Below are 12,308 nucleotides of genomic sequence, written 5' to 3'. Positions count from 1 at the left end.
ATAATATTAATTTCAACAAGATGATGAAAAAAAAGGAAGTCATCAACTTTGGATCATTGTCTTGCTGGAGCAGTGAATTGGCCATTTCCGAGTTTACCTTGTCCTTCTGTTTGAAAACGAGTTCTCGTGCAAAACCACTTTTGCGATGGAAGGCAAATTTCACTCTCGATTTCTGATTTTTTTCTAATTTCTTTGTGTACGATGACAATTAAAAAATAAGATGGTCAATACGTAGACACGTGAGTTAAGTTATAATTATCCATTTCCAACGTTCAATAGTGCTGCCCACTTTGTTGCAAAAGTAAACAAGAAGTAAAGTTATATTATTCCATGATGATGATTAGTTTTCGATTTTCCATTATTTTATTGTAACCAGAAATAATTTGGCAACACTCTGTTAGAAATGCTGCGGGATAGCTTAAGGCATTTTAAAATTATTCAGTACCTTTAAGATTCCTGGAAGGAATATAGCCTAGAGTAATAAAATATTTCTGTTTGTCGTGAACGGATATTAAATTTTCCAGTTAGTACCGATAAAAAGTGGTAACTCCATACATGTTTGGAGCGTTTCTAGCTACGGTCTTGAGAGAGGTGTCGGCAAGGCATCAAATTCCCCAACAAACCCGTTCTCTGTATAAAATGACTTACTATACACGACAAGTTCAGTGAGAAAATAAAAGCACTCTTTAATATTTCCGACAGTGGGAAACCGACAAGCGAGATAGTTTACAAATCTGATTTTGCCATCAGTCTCCAAAACGAAATAGAGCTTTTCGTCTACCAATTTTGAGTTTAAAATATGTTTCTTCACACTTTAGTTACACAAATAAACAGTAATTTGAGGCTCACTTAAAGAATGGCTTGATTTAGCTCGAAAGATCATTTCATGGGCACTTTATACAATAGTAAATGAGTCGAGTCAAATGCTTTGTCTTACGGATAAAAAGGGTTTAAAATTGACAGGGGAAGAGCAACGTGTTCGTCACGTATAAAATAGCGGCAAGGTAGAACTGAATGAACTTTTCAATTCTCAAGAACTAGAAATCAACATACAATTTCTCCTAGCTGTTTTTAAGGTAGCTGAAGTAGATCTACAGTTCTTATTCATTTTAGCAGAACACGTTGTTAACTTGACTTTCTATAGAATGATAATAGAATCCTGGTTAACGGATTTTGTGATAAAGAAGCACCCAAATATTGATGGCATCCTATCAAACCCAAACGATACGAATAGCTTGCGTATATGAAAAGAAATTAAAGAAAGAAAAAACTTGACATAGAGATTTGAAATTTTTGCGCTCATTCTTGTTCAACCAGTACAGTTGGCAAATTAGCATATAACGTCTCAGTGCACGTATTTTCAGTTGTCTAGATAGCACTTACACTTGCCTTCTGACTGATCAATAATGATAATTCTTGTCAACAGGATCACAGATATTAGACGGATCCGTTAAGAAAATGGACTGCAACACTTATCAATATTACATTCAACCACCTTAAAATAGTGTTAAAAAAGGAGGTCAGCAAGTCTTCGAAAAGAGTTAAACATTACTGACTTTTTGAAAGCTATTTCATCAATAACCAAGACTTGCAAGGTAGCTTTCATCAGCATTTTCTTCTCTGAAACAATGTGAATCAAAGTATAATACTTAAGTGAAATTTCGCAAAGCCTTTCCTGGTGTTGAGAAGGTGTAAGGGCTAATTAAAGGACTCACAAAAAAGAGCTCTTGAAACCTTCTACAACATTAGATCATTAAATAACGAAAACAAGATATATAAACAAGCCGCAAACTAAGTTTCCGGCCAAATCTTGTGTCCTTGTCCATTACTTTAAAACTTAAACGGTGTGTTAATAAATAAAGATCTAACCCCCCCCCCCCCCCCCCCCAATGATCGCAACATGTCAATCCAACATATCATAACATTTTGTGCGTAACATCTTGCACGCGCTTGGCCACCCTCTTGAGACATGTTCAATCATATTACGTGCTGATGGCTAATACTTAACCAAAACAACAAACATGTCGCAACAGGGTAGACAAAAGCACACAACATGTTGGGAGGAGGTAGTAGGCAGCAAGATAACTCTTTTTCCCTCCTTCCTCCTCCCCAGAGAAGGTAGTAGGGAAAAAGAGTCATCTTGCTCCCTACTACCTCCCCTGGGGAGGAGGAAGAAGGGAAAAAGAGTCACCTTGCTCCCTAATACCTCCTCCCAACATGTTGTGTGCGTTTGTCTCCCAGAGGAGACCTCCCTCTAGGTACCTAGTAAGGAGGTAGCAGGGAGCAAGATGACTCTTTTTCCCTCCTTGCTCCTCCCCAGAGGAGGTAGCAGGGAGCAAGATGACTCTTTTTCCCTCCTTGCTCCTCCCCAGAGGAGGTAGCAGGGAGCAAGATGACTCTTTTTCCCTCCTTGCTCCTCCCCAGAGGAGGTAGCAGGGAGCAAGATGACTCTTTTTCCCTCCTTGCTCCTCCCCAGAGGAGGTAGCAGGGAGCAAGATGACTCTTTTTCCCTCCTTGCTCCTCCCCAGAGGAGGTAGCAGGGAGCAAGATGACTCTTTTTCCCTCCTTGCTCCTCCCCAGAGGAGGTAGCAGGGAGCAAGATGACTCTTTTTCCCTCCTTGCTCCTCCCCAGAGGAGGTAGCAGGGAGCAAGATGACTCTTTTTCCCTCCTTGCTCCTCCCCAGAGGAGGTAGCAGGGAGCAAGATGACTCTTTTTCCCTCCTTGCTCCTCCCCAGAGGAGGTAGCAGGGAGCAAGATGACTCTTTTTCCCTCCTTGCTCCTCCCCAGAGGAGGTAGCAGGGAGCAAGATGACTCTTTTTCCCTCCTTGCTCCTCCCCAGAGGAGGTAGCAGGGAGCAAGATGACTCTTTTTCCCTCCTTGCTCCTCCCCAGAGGAGGTAGCAGGGAGCAAGATGACTCTTTTTCCCTCCTTGCTCCTCCCCAGAGGAGGTAGCAGGGAGCAAGATGACTCTTTTTCCCTCCTTGCTCCTCCCCAGAGGAGGTAGCAGGGAGCAAGATGACTCTTTTTCCCTCCTTGCTCCTCCCCAGAGGAGGTAGCAGGGAGCAAGATGACTCTTTCCATGGTTAATTTATTCATATATTCAATTTAGGTAATGACTCCAGAAATCGTAATAAACAAGGTGGAAATGCTCTTATTATTTTCCTTTACTTTGCTTGGAAAGAGAATTACTTTGCATTTAAATTTAGTTGAATCCAAGATACATTTTTTATTCCTTAAGCGGAGCGCAATGCCACAAGAAAATCGTCAGTGAGAGATACCCCTACACGATATTTCGAGCACAGTGGTTTATCTTTTGTCCAAAATTCCCCAAAATCTTACCGGGGAATATTGTTAGAAGAGCATTTATTTCTGTTCCTCAAACCTCCACTCCACTGAATGAAACAATCACGCGTGAGGAATAAATTTCTTTTATAATCCTTTACTTTTTTAAGGAAGGAGATTTGGAGGGAAGTATATGTCTTAACCATAATCTCTTAATCTTTCCTTTTAAAGTCAAAAGTGGTTACATTTTCAGTACAACTTCCTCCCAAAGTAATTTTCTTTAAGATGGTCAAGGTTTAGGAAACGGCTGAAAGACTAGACTGCTTATTTATGCCCATAGTGTCGACACAGTGTAGTTTAGTCTTACCGCTACTTCTTAACCTTTAACCCTCTCAGAGAAAACTACTTTGGGAGGAAGTCTACCTCATATTACAACCCCTTTTTGAACTTTAAAGGGCGAGTGGAGGATTATGGATGAGAGTTAAACTTCCTCTCCAAATATTCTCTCCAGGAAAGTAAAGGATTATGGACGAGATTTAATCCTCCTTCGCGATTGTTTCATTCAGGGGAGTGGGGGTTTTGGGGGACAGGAATTAAGACTCTTCGAACAATCTTCCCCTGTAAGATGGTGGGGGATTTTTGGCCGAAGATAAACTACTGTGCACAATGGCTCGTGTAGGGGTATCTCCCGATTTTTTTATTATCTGACGATTTTTTTCTGGCATTGCCCTCTTCTTTGGGAATGAGCAATGTTCATTGGATTAAAATGAATTTAAATGCAAAGTAAAGGACAACGACACAGGTTTAACCGCACTCACCTTTCTGGTTCTGCGGCATATTTTTTTCTACAGCTATTTTCTAAATAATATTTTATCACAGGCAGGTGTAAGAGCTTATTGGATTCTAGTCTTTAATTTGCTCTTTGCACCTTCCTTACATCAGCTAAGTTTACTTTCGTTATTTGCGAAAATCTCTATCTTTTTATTCTTCCCTCATACAGACTTGATATTATATATATTCTCGTCCGCTTCATTTGTTAATCAACTATTCCATCGTAACTTACTATGAGGATCGACAGATTTGCGATAAACGGAGTACAGGTGCTTTTCTTAAAGTTTATTTCCAAGTTCAAAGAGAATTTATTTGAAAGTGTTTCTGCATTTGTCTTTTAGCCAGTTGTTCGCTGTGGTGTATCATTGTTCACTTTCTTTACTACTCCTCAGGCTACCTGTTGATCGAATCAAATATTAACAGTTCATCAGAATGTGTCACGCAGAATCAACATGTATTATTATGGGCTGAACTGTGGGAGTGAGGGTGCTGCTGCGATACCCTCCTACTCGTTCTATATTTTCTTTCCAAATAAAACTTACGGTGCTTACATACATAATGAAATGTTCACAAGGTAACGTTAGCTTTTGGCTTCAGGAAAAAATAAACAAATACTAAGCAAAATAAACTAGTCGTTTAAATATAGAACTCTTACTAAATGATTGCCAATTAAATCTCTACATTTTAAAACGTCACCATAGTGTTATCGAGCGCAGAATGAACTGTCTTTTGAGTCCATCTTTCAGCTTTGTCCGAGCGATTATCAGTTTTTTTTCTAAAATTTCGAGTGCTATGACAGCAAATGGCCTTGTTTCACTGAGCCTTCTGGAGAATTTGATTATCCATTCAATATTTCTAAATCCTCTTCCGAAACTTCGGCGAGACGAGAAAAAATGTCCCTATTTTGCAGACTATCTTCAACCACTGAATAGTAATGGATGATCGTACAAGATATACCTCAGCCAATCAAAATGCAGTATTGCATTAGTATAATCCGGTAGATTTGTACTAATGATAAACAGATTACTGTACCGTTGTCAAGCACAATAACTGTTGGTTATTAATTCTTACATAATGATCAAGAGTGATCACAATAAAACGTTTTCATGAAATCATTATGAAGACTGATTGACTTTGTGAATTCTTTTGTTAGAAAACATTTTTGGACCTAGAAATTTTAAAGTTAAAATTGTAAATTTCATTTTCAAAGTTAAAACTTTAACTTTGCAGCAACTATTTACTTCTGCTGGCATGTTGACACGACCTTTTTGCCTTACTCATGATCAACAACACGCTTTGCCTCGATCTGAACCAGTAGGGAAGAAATGACTTGCATTTAATGTCTTTTTTCAGGTTTTCTGAACTGTACTTAACAAATCTTAAGAAAGAAACTGACATATTCATTTCCACTTGTCTTATTCGCATCCTTGGATGGACCGTGGCTCAATATTTCTCTGCAAACTGAAGTCGAGTGATACAAAACTTAAGCCCTGCTCCGCTGTGTTAATACTTGGTTGGATTATCGCTTACAGAAAACAGCACCTCTTGTCAAAGATAGTTTTTTATGTTTTTGGTATCCTTAAAGGGACACAGTCGGCTTTGGGACCGCGCTGACCTGGACACTAGTTTTCTCACTTTGAAAAAGTTCACCTCAACCTGAAATCAAAGATACTCGTCGAGCACATCTAGAAATCCGCTTCAATCTTCGCAGTGTTTTGCTTGATTTTCAATCGTTTACTGAAAAACCTGTTTTTGAGTGGGCTTTTGCTCATCCTATGTTTTGTATCATATTTGGTTAAAAACAGTATCGATCGTGTCTCTGTGATATGCAAATTAACTATGACATCAGATGGTATCTAATGCGCATGTGCTCCAGCTGACTGTGTCCCTTTAACTTTTAATAGGGTACCACTGATTCATGCTTCAAAAGTATTCATATTATTGATAAAAGAACGTAAAACCGAAAAATCAAAAACAAAGCCTCTCCAGTCTTTTCAAGGTACTGGACGTTTTTTTAAGCTTTTCGAAATATATGAACTGATTATGTCGTTCTCAAACCTTTTTATCAGCCTAGCGTTTTTGTCAGTAGTCCGACATCACCAAGTCCAATTACATCCTTTACAGGGACAGGATCCGGTACTTCTTTTTTTATTAGGTTACGTCGGTCCTTGCAAATTGACCTTGTGTTTTCACTGCTTACCAAAGCGTGGCTTATTTAACTATCAGAAACCATAGTACACTTGCCTGCCAAGGAGTTGAAAAACAAATATTGCTTCGAAAACAACATCAAAACTCGATCTGCTATTACCGACCAGCTAAGAAATAGACTTACAAATGCGGGGTAAAAATACAACCTTTATCAGCAATGATGTGAAATGATTTCCTGCTGCAAATTATTAACGACCTGTTAACATGTCCACGACTAAATTTCCTCACGGTTACGTGTTTGATTCTCGGTTCCAGTTTCTTATAGGTCATCGATACAATTTCAAGCATATCCTTAAGACAGTTGCATTTGTTCAAATCATAGTTAACAGAGGGAATGGTTAAGGATCCCAGCAAACATCAAAAAAGCAAACAAACAGGCTAAGAGTTATGTTGGAAGGTCTTTGACCCTGTACATCTTTTTGTTTTATGCTCCTAGACTGTGCATGAATTACGTAATCGCAATGTTTCTATTGGTTAGCTGTATGAGCACACATAACAACTTTTTGTATTTTTCCAGATTTTGGGCAGGGTCAACCTCCCTCCCCCGCCCCAAACAGCCAACAAAAACATACAACAAAGAAATTTGCCATGATTCATAATCATTTCCCTCTATTAACCATGTTCAAATGTATCGTGTTTAAGTACTTTCTTATCTCACTTTAATTATTAATTGCCAATGCGTCTCGAAACAGTATTTAGGTCAATGCTCTTTCCAGTATCTTGATAAAGTGAAAACATTGGAAACTGACGCAGATCAATATAAATAACTAAACTTGGTAACTCCTTGTTAAAACAATCAGGGAACGTTTTGTTGTGTCAATTAGTTCACTGCTTTTCTTGACGCTCCTGTGGCAAACAAGCACACTCAAAGGTGTTTTATGAATTTTGGTGTACTTTTCTAAGCTCAAGTCCATGTTTTAGACATTTTTATGGTTTTTACAAAGTCTTAATTAAGAAAAAAAATTGAATCGCCATATTTTTTAGTATTTTCAAACTTTTTGACATATTTGCAAATTTTGAAATCCAAGATGGAGGTCCTTTTTAAAAGCACGATATCAGTTTTACCTGACAAGTTATTGCACGAAACTTAACATTTCTAGATGATTTATCACCACATACTGCATATATGTTTTATTACTATACCGCATTTATAATTTGATGAACATGGAAAGAGACGCTCTCAGTTAACCTTCACCCTTTGCAGGTTCTAAAATTTGTTTCATTTTTAAGAACTCCATATAAGAGATAAAAAGGATAGACGAATATGATTAAAATTCAAAAGGTTTGTTCAAAAGTTCCAAAGCAAAAATTAAACCTTAATGATAATTATGTCTTGAAACCTTTCCTCAGGAATACTGCTTGTAAATACTTCTTGTAAAATCACGGTTCCTGCACTAAGTGAGACTAGTTTCTAACTTCTGATAATAACGTTTTCCAATGCAATAACTTTGTACTAATCTTCCTTATGTCGAATCGATGTAAAACTTTTACACTGAGTTGCTAAAATGAACTTAGATCAGGAGCCATAATCGGGGACGGAGGCCGTAAGCACGCGCCATTTCTAGTATTGGGGCTGTCCCTATGATATGGGACAATTTTTCTATTTTTAGAACAAATTGCGCCATCGTGTGCGGAAAGCGCGCGTACACGCTGCGAGGATTTTTGCGGTTGTAGCGCGGGGGAAATGGCATCCGAAATTCCAGACATGTTTTATGCTTTTGGCCCACAACTCAATACGTTTATGTCTGTTGGAATTTTGCTCAAATATTTTCGTCGTAAGCTGCTCCAATTCGACTGAAGTAAGGCAGTGTCGAATTTAGGTATGTCCCGTTTTATATCACTCAGACCAAGTTGCGTTCCGCTGCTTCTTTTACAAGAGTTCCACATTACTCCACTATAAATTTCACATATGCTGAAGATTAACAGCTTTTCCGTAACACAGCAAAAAAACTAGTTGGAAAAATTTGGATATTGCAGCGTTTTAGGACTTCAAAGTTTCCCTCCTCTTGCCACACGCCAGAGTCTATCGCCACCGAAAAGTAGTAAACAATTGCAAGTTTGCATTTCGCCTGAATTGTAAGTAACACTTGATATTTCATCAAGGCCCAATAAGTTTACGTCTGTAGACACGGCTAGGCTTTGTTTGTGTAAACATTCAATAAATTGTCTGTTGTCGATGAATAAGAGCGCCCGCCGATCCGTGTTTTTTGCAGTCAGTAAACATGACAAATTGGACTTCCGCAATAATATCTCTAGTTTTTAAATATGTTCAAGATTGATAAATGTTTGAGAACATATTAAACTGCTTAGCTGAAAATATGTGAATACAGCAGGAATAATCAGCAAAGTTACGATGACGCTTTCTTTAATCAACTCGAATAACGATTTCGATTTTGTTGGCTGAGTTATCAAAACTCCTTGTCTATTTTATTTTCGCAGCTGTGTAAAATTTCACTACGTTGAAGAAACACACATGATAGTAGCCTTTTGGCGTTAGTGAAAATTGTTGCAGAATCTCAGCACAAAAGATAACGAAAGAAATCTTTGTCAAGATTTGTTGCCAATTAGCTACAATTGAAAACACAGACTCGGACTTTAAAGTGCACGCCCTGGAGCTACTTGTACGCGTCAGACGTTCCTTCCAAAACTTGCCAAACGAGCAGAAATAATAAGAAACTATCAAAAACAGGTTTTGGTTATGATTAAGCACTGTTTGAGAAATTCACAAATTACCTCGATACCAGAGTAGAGAGATTTCTTACATAAACTTTATTCTTTAGACAACATCCACGCGAGAACCCATGACATGTGCGTGGATCCGCGCGGATGTATGTCCGAGTCAGGGTGGCGCAATTTGTTCTAAAAATAGCAAAAGTGCCCCATATCATTAGGTGCGCACAGATCCCGAGACTTACGGTCTCCGTCCCCGGTTATGGCTCTTGCTTAGATTGAAGATTGTTTATTTTTTACGGAAAACGACATTCCAAGGAAGCGGGAGACTGCGCGTGCAGCAATTAACATACTATGTAAATTCCAAGCTTTCTAAAGTTTTCGATTCTATTATATCTATTTTCCATTTCACTATTACATTTCATAAGTGTAAACAGTAGTTTTGATACCTTTTGACCTGTGTACTTGTTTTATTTATCTATTTTTCTCTGGGTCCATTTTTATTTATTTATTTATTTATATATATATATATATTTTTTTTTTTTTTTTTTTTTTTTTTTTTTTGCTGTTTGTTTCAAAATGTTTCGACCATTAGTTCAGTTTATCATTACAGCTACCCTGAGAGACTAGCGTCACATATTTATTCTAGCTGGAATGTTATTTGTTTGCTGTTTGCTTGAATACTGACACAAAAACTTTATTCACATGCAGCAAACTGTTGTTTTCTTGAGAAAAAGAAAATACTCAAACTACACTTTGAAATCTATGTCAGTGAAACATCGCTACATCGAAAACATGACATTTCTCTAAAGGCTTGAGCCCACTTGTGCCCGGACACATGCAAGTACGTATCGAAACCAAACAACGCTCGTAAATATTTTCAGCCACCTGTTCTCTGTTCTAAACGTTAATTTTCCGTGTTAAATGGTGTAGCAAGACACTAATTTGCCCTAGGCGATGATATTTTTTCATTCACCTCCATGTTTAACACTGTACTTATATCAGTTACACAGACGAAAAAGTAGTGCATGTTTATATAGATTGGTCAAGCTTCGAACATTGATGACCGAAAAATGATCGTGTTTGGCAAAGCGCAATTAGAATTGTCATGCCAATAAAGTCATGAGCTCTATCAGTCGTTATAAATTAAGTTGCTGTTCGTTCTTGAATGCCTGACAATACTATTTTAAAGCACATTTGATTTTGAGTAATTCCTTCTCTAAATGAATCGCCTTTAAAGTTCATTTGCGGCCTCGTATAAGGAAAGCATTGTTCGCACTGCAAATTATCATTGTACTATTAAACTGGAATTGTTCTCGTAAATTGTCGTACATGCTTCTCTGTCTGCAGCGTAAGTGGATCACTTCCTTAAATCTTCGTTCGCAAAGCCAAGCCGAGAGTAAGCTGAAATGCTACGTTAGAATCTTTGTTTTTCACAATGTTTATATCAAAATAAATTTGTAACAATTTCTAGTACCACCACCACGTTTTTATTCTGTTAAATTTGAATTCAAAATGTTAGGAAAAAGCACTTCAATTTTGCATTGCGGAGAATATTCGGCCGTTTCAAGTTGTCCTTTAAAATAATAAATTGCGATGTTCAACCTTCCACTTCAGTCTCGTACTCAAAATATTAATTTTCCCAATTGATTGTCATACATTTCTTTTCTTGTTAGTTTATGAATTTGGTAACATTGCCTTTGTAACATACTTGACAACGCAACGAGGTACGATGTTATATTTTGATCACTCTTGGACTGAATCCGTTAATGATAAACGACTAGAGAAACAAGAAAACGACTTATCTGAAGTAAGATATTTCCAGGCCAGGGTCCAAGAGCCAGTACCCTGCTATCCAAAATGACTACACATTTCTTTGAAAGGGCATTAAACCTAGAAAGAAAGGAAACATCAACAAAATAGCTGGTTAGTATTGATTGTATCACTTAACACTTACTGTTTTCACAATGTTCTTACGAAGGTTATAATAATTAACACCAGCATGTTTTATTTTGTAACTTTGATTCCATTATGTCACTGGACAAGTCTCCAATCTTCAAGTAAAATTCTTCTTACTAGTTACAATATATCCTGATTCCAATATTTTCTCTCCAACTGAAATGCTTATAACAAGGGTCAGGAAGGCATTTATATGGTCAGACTCTGATCACTCGTTGGACTGAAACCGTTCAATGGTAAACAGAGAAGAAAACGACTTACCTGAAAAAAGTTGTTTTGCTGGCTGTCAACTTGAACCAGGCTTCGAGAGCTTACACACTTTGATCCAGCGTGGCTACACTTTCTATTGAAACGATGTTTGCATTCAACCTGGTGATAAAAAGAGCAGAAAACAACAAATTAAATTACTTTTCAACGATTATCGGATCTCCAGTTGTGTTAATTTCGAATATTTGACCCTAAATACACATTTACAGTGCTTTTCTAAAGCTTTACTTTATTGAAATTGATGAACAAATCTCTCGCAATCGTGTACTTTTAAGAATTCGTTCGGACATCAGAACAATTCCTCGTTGCCCAACCGGTATGTAAGAGTTTATGGGTTCGAATCCCGTCACGGACGGAGATGTTCAATTCTTTGTCCCAAACTCACCACACGATCAAAATTTCATCTTTCACTACTCCCGATTAGATTTCTCTACAGGATACTTGGAATGACACAGTTATTAAAGTGGTCGACGACAAATTCAAGTAAAATAAGGAAAGGGTGAACTTATCTGAATTAAGATTTTTCCAATATGTCATATATAGTGCACCAGCGTTCAAGAATTACACACTGCAATCCAAAATGGCCTCACTTTCTCTTCAATATCCGAGTTCACCTGGCAAAAAGGGAGATTAAACTTAAAACGAACTATTTTTTTCATCAACAAATTCGAGACGTGTTTATAAATTTAATAACAGACAATTCTGCAGTGACTTCTTAAAGCAGGTATCAATACTGTACGGTAAAATTATTTAAGAAAACACTAAATTTTTGTTGGCTGGCAAATCTCAAACAAACTTCCTGGTTCTGCCGAGGACATTAAAATAGTTAAAGATTTTCTCTGCAAGATACTTTAAAATGTATTGACATGGAAGGAGATTTTATTAACTTTAGACTGAAACCGAAAAAAAAGGAAAATTTGAGGTGCTGGACTTATTGTAGAGAAAAAGCGTTTCCAGCCATTAGCAAGCAGTGAACTACTGATTGAAACCACTGAGTCCAAGAGCTAACGAAGTTGTTTTTCTTGCATTGGCGAATTTTCAGTCCTTCGTTTCATAAATTTTCCAGAAACCAAGTGAGGCAAGGTGCAAA

General features: G+C 37.6%; 1 protein-coding gene across 1 annotated transcript in view; it reads right to left on the bottom strand.

Annotated features, from left to right (window-relative positions):
- Positions 1–12,308, bottom strand: part of LOC145487795 (uncharacterized) — a 167,839-nt gene that overhangs the window by 131,501 nt on the left and 24,030 nt on the right. The gene's annotated exons all lie outside the window — the stretch shown is intronic.

Source organism: Orbicella franksi, chromosome 1 (assembly GCF_964199315.1).
Source record: "Orbicella franksi chromosome 1, jaOrbFran1.1, whole genome shotgun sequence".
Lineage (NCBI taxonomy): Eukaryota > Metazoa > Cnidaria > Anthozoa > Scleractinia > Merulinidae > Orbicella > Orbicella franksi.
The sequence above is the reverse complement of the archived record's forward strand: the minus strand, read 5'-3'. Positions and strand labels throughout refer to the sequence as shown.